Source organism: Macrobrachium rosenbergii, chromosome 26 (genome assembly GCF_040412425.1).
Source record: "Macrobrachium rosenbergii isolate ZJJX-2024 chromosome 26, ASM4041242v1, whole genome shotgun sequence".
Lineage (NCBI taxonomy): Eukaryota > Metazoa > Arthropoda > Malacostraca > Decapoda > Palaemonidae > Macrobrachium > Macrobrachium rosenbergii.
This window is the reverse complement of record NC_089766.1, coordinates 4,778,508-4,788,507: the sequence shown is the minus strand read 5'-3', so window position 1 is coordinate 4,788,507 and position 10,000 is coordinate 4,778,508. Positions and strand designations below refer to the sequence as shown.

General features: G+C 35.3%; 1 protein-coding gene across 12 annotated transcripts in view; it reads left to right on the top strand.

The window, feature by feature from the left end:
* The window catches only part of peo (pendolino), a 161,101-nt gene that overhangs the window by 98,253 nt on the left and 52,848 nt on the right, over window positions 1–10,000 (top strand). The window contains exon 1 of one of the 12 annotated variants that reach the window (XM_067128006.1): window positions 2,538–2,595. The exons of 7 other annotated variants lie outside the window; for them this stretch is intronic. The gene's annotated coding sequence lies outside the window, so the exon portion shown is untranslated. Of the gene's footprint in view, window positions 1–2,537; window positions 2,857–10,000 lie in introns of those variants that run through there. 4 more of the 12 variants (XM_067128017.1, XM_067128009.1, XM_067128010.1 and 1 more) reach the window with 4 other exon arrangements.

The window sequence follows — 10,000 nt, the reverse complement described above, 5'->3', positions numbered from 1 at the left end:
AACGGATATTTTTAATAAAAAAATTTTTAAGATTTCAAGGACTGTCTGACCTCATCGTCTGGTAGCCGAGCAATGTTCATATGAAGTCCTGTTATTAGTTGTATTAATGCACAGAACCGTTTTGTAAGTGATCAAGTTATATATATATATATATATATATATATATATATATATATATATATATATATATATATATATATATATATATATATATATTATATAAGTTATAGTATATGAATGTATATGTATTTATATATATATTTTAAGTCAGTTGAGGAAGTATAAAAGAACAGAATACATTATAATAATATTTAAACCTGAAACAAAACCAAAATTTTTATAGATGATTGATGGAAGAAATTAAAATATACTTTGTAATGGTCCCATGGAAAACGTCTCTTAAAATAAATCCGCTGAAATGACTCTCTCTCTCTCTCTCTCTCTCTCTCTCTCTCTCTCTCTCTCTCTCTCTCTCTCTCTCTCTCTCTCTCTGAAAAGAGTAAAGCCCCATGTCCTTTGCCTGTCAGAAGCTTGTTTTGGTCAGTGCAACATTGCAACATTGCCAACCGGATATTACGTTGCACCTCTCAGCAGTATGTGAAATTTAAGATATGTTCTCGTGCATTTTTGGGTGATAATTATCGTATATATATATATATATATATTTTTAAAGTTCTGGTCTTTTTTTGTGGTGGTGGTAATAATAATAATAGAGTATTATTATTATTATTATTATTATTATTATTATTATTACCTAATGTGTTAATATATTTGACTATAATAACTGATGAAATGATGAAAATTTGTATTATTATTATTATTATTATTATTATTATTATTATTATTATTATTATTATTATTATTATTATTATTATTGAATCGCACACCTGAAATTTTCCCAGAATAAAATATGCAATTTATCAAGTTGAGGAGGAGGAGGAGGAGGAGGAGGAGGAGGAGGAGGAGGAAAAGAGGGAGAAAGAGAAATGAAGGCTGGGAGTAGCGTAGATTGATGAGTAAGGCGAGGAAAGATAAAGTGTTGACAAGACGCAGAGGCTGCGGTACTGAATAAGCGTCTTTCCGTTGATATAACGCGTTCAGCCTTTGGTTGTGTTTACATATTTATTTGTTTATTTTCTTTATTTATCTAGTTATTTATTATTTTTAAGCTTTTAATGAATGTTGCTGATCATTGAATTATATATATAATTATATATATATATATATATATATATATATATATATATATATATATATATATATATATATATATATATATATAATTTATTTATTTTGCTTTTCAAGGATGCTGAGAGAGAAGAGGGATGCTGAGAGAGAGAGAGAGAGAGAGAGAGAGAGAGAATACAGTAAAGAGGAGGAGGATGACTGAATGTGGAACTGAGAAACAGAATAACTAATGGAGGAGAGTAATCGGATGAGAGAGAAAAGGCTGAATGATAGTAATGAGAAAAGAAGAGGGGGAATGAAAACATAATTGAGAAAATGAAAAAAGAGAGGTTGGATAAAGTGTGACTGATGGAGGAGGAACCTTGATGTAATCATAACTAAAAAGGAAATGAAAGTATAAATAGAGAGAGAGAGAGGAATAAAAGTGCGTGGGAAAGTGTACAAGTATTGTGTTTAAGAGAGAGAAAGAGAATGAAAGTGTTTGGGAATGAAAGTATAAAAGTATGACTGTGTGTGTATGAGAGAGAGAGAGAGAGAGAGAGAGAGAGAGAGAGAGAGAAGAGAGATAAGAGAGAGAGGGAAAGTGTAAAAGTAATAAAGTGTATGAGAGGAAAGTGTAAAAGTATGACTGTGTGTATGAGAGAGAGAGAGAGAGAGAGAGAGAGAGAGAGAGAGAGAGAGAGAGAGAGAGACCTTGACAGCAGTGTGTTGTGAATATATCATGTGCAGGTAACCTTTTCAGGTGTCCCGGGTGGTCTTGTGCACAGGTGCACAGGTGTATACCCGTCGGGATCCAAATGATGGTTAGACGTGCTGGGCGTATTATGAGAGAGAGAGAGAGAGAGAGAGAGAGAGAGAGAGAGAGAGAGAGAGAGAGAGAGAGAGAGAGAGAGAGAGAATACGTATAGAAAGGAATTATAAAACTTAGCGTATAAATGTCTGTAATGAATAGCATCTTTGGTTAGTGTCTTGAGAGAGAGAGAGAGAGAGACTGTATAATTGTGATGTAAATAATTGTATCTTTGGTTACTCTTGAGAGAGAGAGAGAGAGAGAGAGAGAGAGAGAGAGAGAGAGAGAAAGTACATAATTATAGAAAGTATTTTGAAAAACTGTATAATTGTAATGTAAATAACTGCATCTTTGGTTAGTGTCTTCAGAGAGAGAGAGAGAGAGGTATTATGAAAAACTGTATAATTGTAATGTAAATAACTGCATCTTCTGGTTAGTGTCTTCAGAGAGAGAGAGAGAGAGAGAGAGAGGTGGTAGACGCGTGTTTGTGTGTGTGCGTTCGTACGTACGTGCCTCCGCCGCCGAGCAGAGCCCTAGGTCAGTTCAGTTCCTTTCAGACAGTCTGTGCGAGGCCGGTGCCACGGACGGTCGTGTCGATGCCTCTCCCCTGAAAAATCGTGTGTGTGTTTTCGTGTGTTTTTAACGTGTTTTCGATCTCCATTCGAATGCCAAGTGATTCGTAAGCGACCCGTTCGTCTTCCCCTTTCGTTAAACGTGTACGAAACCGGATACTTTAGTGGAAGTGGAAATAACTTGACGATGTTTGATAAAGTACTGGAACTTAATTATTTTTTTCTTTTTTACTTTTGGCCATTTTCCCATCAGCTTTTCGTTCGTTTTCGTGACGAATATTCGTCATTCGTAAACAGCTACAGAAAGTATGTATTTGATTTTATTTGATACTGTGTTTTAGACGAAACAGCGGCGGGTTACGCTTTTGTGGCAAAACAAAAACAGAAAAAAACCGGTTTCTTTAAAACAGTTAAAACAGTAAATTGTAGCGACAGCAAGACATGTTGCCAGTGAAGAGAGATGGATTAGTTTTTATTATTATTATTATTATTATTATTATTATTATTATTTTGTAAGGAATCGAAGAAATTAGGAGGTATAGATCTCGAATTTGCGCCGGAAGTGTCTTTTGAAAATAGAGATTGGTTTATGAAGAAGTGTTTTTGAAAGATGTTCGTGAATTTTTATATATATATTTTGAAAATTAATGTGTTTCGTTTGTGTTTTTCCGTATTCCTTTGTGTTGAACTGAGTTATTCAAGTGCTTATCTTTTATTGATTGTCATTATTGCTTTTTGTATATTGACGGAAACTTCCTCTTTTTAATGGTTGTGAATTCAGAAATATTTCCACAGTGTATAATTTTCTTTTAAAGTTTAATGTATTTTGGATTTAGTCATTACTGATTTTGTACGAATATGATGAATATATTTTTTTTCATTTTGAGGACTTTCACTAATTAAAAACTATTTTCATTTGATTTTATTTATTTTTCTTGTGTATTGAAACAATTTTCTAATTTAAATTGCTTATATCACTTTCGTCATTCGCCAAAAACTTCCTTTTTTTAATTTTTTTTCTGTATTAAAACAGTTTCCTAAGTCCTTCATATTTTTTAATAACTTTTTTCATTCGCCAAAAATTTCCTTTTTCATTTTTTTATGTATTAAAACAGTTTTCTAAGTCCTTTATATTTTTTTTTATCACATTTGTCCTTCGCCGAAAAATTAACTTTTTTTTTATTTTGAGGTCTTCTTGTAAGGAAGAAATTTGTTATGTGTCTCTAAAACATTTTTTTTTTTATTTCGATGACGGAATACCAGAACTATATGAAGAAAGAAAATAATGACGTGGAATAATTGAAAGTTCGTGTCATTTATCTTGAAGCAATACTGGATAGAATTTATTGGTTTCTGGGAAAAAGTATAATATATAGTTTTGTATTGTTACAAAATGTACAGTACGTTATTTTTTTATATTGTTAACCACTGCCCATAATAAAAAAAAATATAAGTAACTTGATGATTCTACAGTACAGTTATACAAAAAATCAAAATGACCTTATTTGAAGATATTTAATAAATGCATTTTGTGTATTTGTAAAAATATATGTGTATGTATGTATGCATCACGAAAATATGGTCCGTGATGAATACATAAAGACAAAATACACGAAGGAAAGAGAAACAATGGAGTGCTGCAAGGCCTTTCGACTTGTTGTCCTTTACTTAGCAGACTATACAATATATATATATATATATATATATATATATATATATATATATATATATATACAGTATATATATATATATATATATATATACATACACACATATATATATGTATGTATGTATGTTGAACAACAGTTCAGTAGCATTGTGGTAGCCATGAGTATTTCCTCAATTACAACGTACACCTGTATGAGACAGGTGTGTATACAAAGATTGGAGAGAATTAATCAGTAGATAATTGAAGGTTTTTCCTCGTATAACCTTGTCGCAACATTACACGCACAATTATATATATATATATATATATATATATATATATATATATATATATATATATATATATACATATATATACATATATATATTTATATGTGTGTGTGTGTATATGTGTTTGAAAGATTGAAGTTCAAGCAGCAGTTGTTAATTCCTTATCACATTTAAGCTCCCTTTTGTAATACTTTAACGCATGCGCACTCTAATTTTTAACAGATATTTCGGGGATGAGGTTGCTAGCCCATTGTCTTCCTCCACACTGGCTGTGATCCACGCTAGTCGACCAACTACCCGGTACATAAGTTAATGCTGAGGAAGAAGGTTGTGCTTGTGTGTGTACGTGTGTGTATTAAGAACGAGAAATTATTATTATTATTATTATTATTATTATTATTATTATTATTATTATTATTATTATTATTATTATTATTTACATGTTTCCGCTATGTACGCAGAAAACCTGAAGGGGAGGGAGTTTCCTCATTTCCCCCTCTCTACTTAACTCATCATTCAAAGTACCCCTGTTTATTATCCCTCTTGAAAAGTGAGGGGAAAGTGAATGAGAGAGAGAGGGGGGGAGGGACGCCGTGTGAGTTATACGGTAGCAGAAAAATGTATGAAGAAGGAGAGGCACATGAAGAGATGAAAGGAGAAAGAGAGAGAGAGAGAGAGAGAGAGAGAGAGAGAGGAGAGAGAGAGTGGAGGTGGAGGGGAGAGTTCTACAGTAGCAGAAAAAATGCATGAAGAAGGGAGAGACAGATAAACGAGATGAAAGGAGAATGGAGAGAAAAGTTGGGAAAATTGTTAAGAGAGAGAGAGGTAATGAGAGAGATGGAGAGGGGAAGTGGTGTGATAAAGAAGGAGAATTACGAAGGAAGTTGTTATGAAGGAGAGAGAGAGAGAGAGAGAGAGAGAGAGAGAGAGAGAGAGAGAGAGAGAGAGAGACACGCCTCTCTCTAGCCATCACCCTCTCCATCTCCTGAAGTCTCATCTGAGAGCGCAGCATCCCAAAAGAAGAAGAAGAAGAAGAAGAAGTCGAGTGCAGAAGAGGTAACTTTGGAAGTGGTGATAAAAATAGCCTGTTAAATACGTTATCTGTATTACACCTGGTGTTAATTCCCTCCCGCAAGAGTGGAATGTTATTTTGGTCGGTTTTGTTTATTTGTTTGTTTGTCTGAAAGCAGGGTTGCGTGAAAGCTGACAATCGGAAATGAATGAAATTTTGGTGATTGTATTATCTAGGCGATTAGGGAAGATTTGAAGATTGTTTTAGAATATAAACCTCGTGAAATCTTCATGGATTTCCATAAGATGATGTTCATGAATAGTGACTTATCTAATGAATGTTATCACCAAATTTCATCGAGATTCTTCCATCCATTCTCAAGATACGCAAACATGGATGAAAACGAGTTTTGTCTTCACATGGTGATTCCCCCCCCCTCCAGGAACAGTTTCTTAGTGTTTGAATGAATAATTGTATAATTTACAGACGTCCATTTTACGATAATTTTCACAGATATGCATTTACAAAAAATATAAAATATTTGGTTTAAATATCCTTCGGTTGCGTTATTGAAATATATGTATAAACATACATATATGCTTATAGACGCTATACATATGTATACGCTCTTAGAGAGAGAGAGAGAGAGAGAGAGAGAGACGCGCCCAAGACTAAGAAAAGGAGAATGAATGGACGCGAGTGTTGAGGGCGAGTAAAAGCAGCAGTTAAATAGCAGTAGCAGCAGAGCAGTAGAAGCAGAAACATCAGCATTTAAGGAGCAGGAGGTCGAGTGGCGAGAGGAGAGGTGTTATGAATGTAAACAGAGAGAGAGAGAGAGAGAGAGAGAGAGAGAGAGAGAGAGAGAGAGAGAGAGAGAGAGAGAGAGAGAATTCTTTCACATTCCCTGAGGGGGAGTATGTGGGAGGACATAGGTGGACCTCCACTAGTCCCTCCTCCTCCTCCTCCTCCTCCTCCTCCTCCTCCTCCTCCTCCTCCTCATCAAAGGTGTTTCATTAAAATGGAAAAGATAAAGACAAAAGTTTGCGTTCGCGAGAGAAAGTGTTGTAAGTTTTTTGTTTTTCTGTTGTTTTGTCGTATTGTGGTTGTTTTTTTTTTGTGTTGTAGTTGTCAGTTTTGTTATTGTAGTTGTTGTTATTGTTTTGTCCTTTTGGTCTTGTTGCTATTACTGGGATGGATGGAAAAAAGTACAGAGAGAGAGAGAGCATATTTTATATATGTGAAATTGTGAGAGAGAGAGAGAGAGAGAGAGAGAGAGAGAGAGAGAGAGAGAGAGAGAGAGAGAGAAAGCAAAACAAACACCATCACCAAACAACTACACACACAAAGAACAAGAAAAAAAAAATTGTGAGATATCGTGTTTCGGCGGAATCCGGTCTTGTAGGTGCGCAAACGCGCGCGTACGCACGCACGTAATTTTGCTACTGGCGAAAGAGAAGGATTCTTCTTTTGTGTTTCATTGTTAGTGCTTTTGTGCAATTTTTTTTTTTAATTTATGAGGATGTTGGCAACTTCGAGCATTCGTTTACTTGTTTGTGTACAAGTATGTAATATCTTATCTCAAAATCTGATGAATTTACTTTTATTTTACTTTTTCCATTGTAAGTTTAATTAGAAAAATCATTTTACGCAACTACTTTGATATTTACGATCAAGATCTGTCATGAATGCAGATTTATCATCGGTTTGAAATACACTTAGATTTTGATTTTCTTTCTGGAGGCCGTTGGACAGGCAATTTAAGTTAACTCATATAATTATCATTAAGAAATGCCAGCGCTATGTACTTGAGTTCGAATCTTGATTTGCTTTTCCATTTGTGTATAATATGTATATGTATGTATGTATGTATGTATGTATGTATGTATAGTATAGTATAGTATAGTATTATCTCTTCTTCTTCTTCTTCCACCTTTTCCACAAATGCAAATTGTGTTTAGGGAGTCTGCTATTTGCATTAATGGCTTCTAGGCCAGTTCAATATTATTATTATTATTATTATTATTATTATTATTATTATTATTATTATTACAGTCATATATCATCTGGCCCTCCTTCCCTATTTCTCTCTTTTTCCTTTTGTTCCTCCCTTTCCGATTTTCTTTCGTCCGAAGTTTTTGTTCTCTCTCTCTCTCTCTCTCTCTCTCTCTCTCTCTCTCTCTCTCTCTCTCTCTCTCTCTCTCTCTCTCTGAGTCATCTTTTCAACCTGCATCTTCCCCCTTCTCCTTCCTCTCGTACGTTTCTATTCTTTATTTCCTCGTCGCATTGTGCATTGATTCTCTCTCTCTCTCTCTCTCTCTCTGGATCATTATCTGTCTCTCTCTGCGTATGTCATCGACCGAAGCGTCATGGCGCTTTTGTGAGAGAGAGAGAGAGAGAGAGAGAGAGAGAGAGAGAGAGAGAGAGAGAGAGAGAGAGATTGATCCTCTAATTTCCCATTCCGATGTCGTCTTATAATGAGAGGCATAGCCCTTAATCCCTACAGTCTTATTTTCGGGTCTTATTGTCCGTGATTTGTAATGGAATCACGTATACATGTATGTATAAGTATGTATACAGGTGCTGAATCGTGCACACGTGTGTATACACGTGTAACTGTACTGTACATAGGAAATGAGAACCATTATTTTATCGGCAGCCGAAGTCCCATTGTCATACAACATTGGCCTGACACGTGTGTAACCGTTCCTCAGCAGGAACATTATAACGAGAGTCAAAGGGGTGGAAACGAGGTCACAGTTCCGAGGAGTGATGACAATAATAGTTCACGACGTTTTTCTTCTTCACTTTTTTTAATGATAGGGGGCGTTTGTGCCACTATTCTTCTTCCTTCATTATAGTTCTTCCTTAAATGGAGAAGGTCTCCTTCTCCTCCTCCTCCTCCTCCTCCTGAAATTAAGAGGGAAGTATCGATAAATAACAGGACGTGAGGAAATCTTCGCCAGGTAATAGAAAACGGGATTTTGGAAGGCTGAAAGAAAATGGATTTTAAGAAATCACGGATTGAAATTTAAAAAAAAAATCAGTGTAGCACTTGTCAGGTCACCTCATCACAAGTTAATTGTAGAAAGCAGTCATCATTTTGATTGCAGTGTTCAGTGACCTTTCATTCCCTCGACTGCCATGTTCTGGAACTTGTTCTGGGTAATTGTGTCCGGTACTTATAACCTGCATTGTACCAATCTCCCCACTCCTCATATTATTATTATTATTATTATTATTATTATTATTATTATTATTATTATTATATAAAGTAAAAAAATGCGCCGAAGTTTCTTAGACGCAATCGAGTTTTCTGTACAGCCGCTACAGCGTATAATTAAGGCCACCGAAAATAGATCTATCTTTCGGTGGTCTCGGTATAATGCTGTACGAGCCGCGGCCCATGAAACTTTAACCACGGCCCGGTTGTGGCGTATCCTATATCGTTGCCAGAAGCACGGTTATGGCTAACTTTAACCTTAAATAAAACTCTTAAAAATACTACTGAGGCTAGAGGGCTGCAATTTGGTATGTTTGATGATTGGAGGGTGGATGATCAACATACCAATCTGCAGCCCTCTAGCCTCAGTAGTTTTTAAGATTGAGGGCGGACAGAAAACTAAAAGCAAAAGTTTTTGCTAATTATTTCCTTCTTGCAAAAACTCATATAGACAAATTTCCATCCGTGTCCCCCATTTTGGTAAAATGACCCAAATAACCCGGTCCCATCATTTTGCCCCAAGCGACATATTTTGGGTCTCTCAGCCATTATCGCTCATTGGACTTAATGAGTTGGCCCCCAACGACCCTTGTTTCCACTGGGATTCGACCATTTTTCAAAAAAAGATGGAATTTTTCCCCCTTAACCTTTTCCTGAATTTGATGGGGTCATGCGTTCCCCGTTATGTTTTATGGCTGATTGAGGATCAGTAGAGAGTTATGGAGAAGATGATGTCATTGTTGAAGATGATGTTATTGTTGTTGACGAATATCTCAGAAAGGTTGTCTGTGGATTCAAGTGAAATGTCAGTTCACAAAGGATCTCAAAAAGGTTATTTTCTTTGAAATGTTTGTCTGTTGTATCTCAAAATGAATATGGATTCAGTGAAATGTTGTAAGTCCAGAAAGGATCTCAAAAAGGTTATTTGTGGATTCAAGTGAAATGTTGTCAGTTCACAAAGTATCTCAAAAAACTTATCCATGGATTCAACTGTTGTCAGTTGAAATGTTGTGGATTCAGGTATTTGTCACAAAGGATCAAGGGGAGATTGTTCAGTTCACAAAGTATCGTAAAAAGCTTATCCATGGATTCAAGTGAAATGTTGTGGCCAGGTATTGTAAGGATCATGGGAGAGTTAATTAGATTTCGAGGTCAGGTATAAGCTCACCGTGTGGTTTTGTCTTGACATGAGATCTTTCATTCCGAAAACCTCAGAAATTTAAGGTATTCCTTTTGTTCCCACAGTCTTAGATGCACATTTTATTCCCCCAAAAACCTGC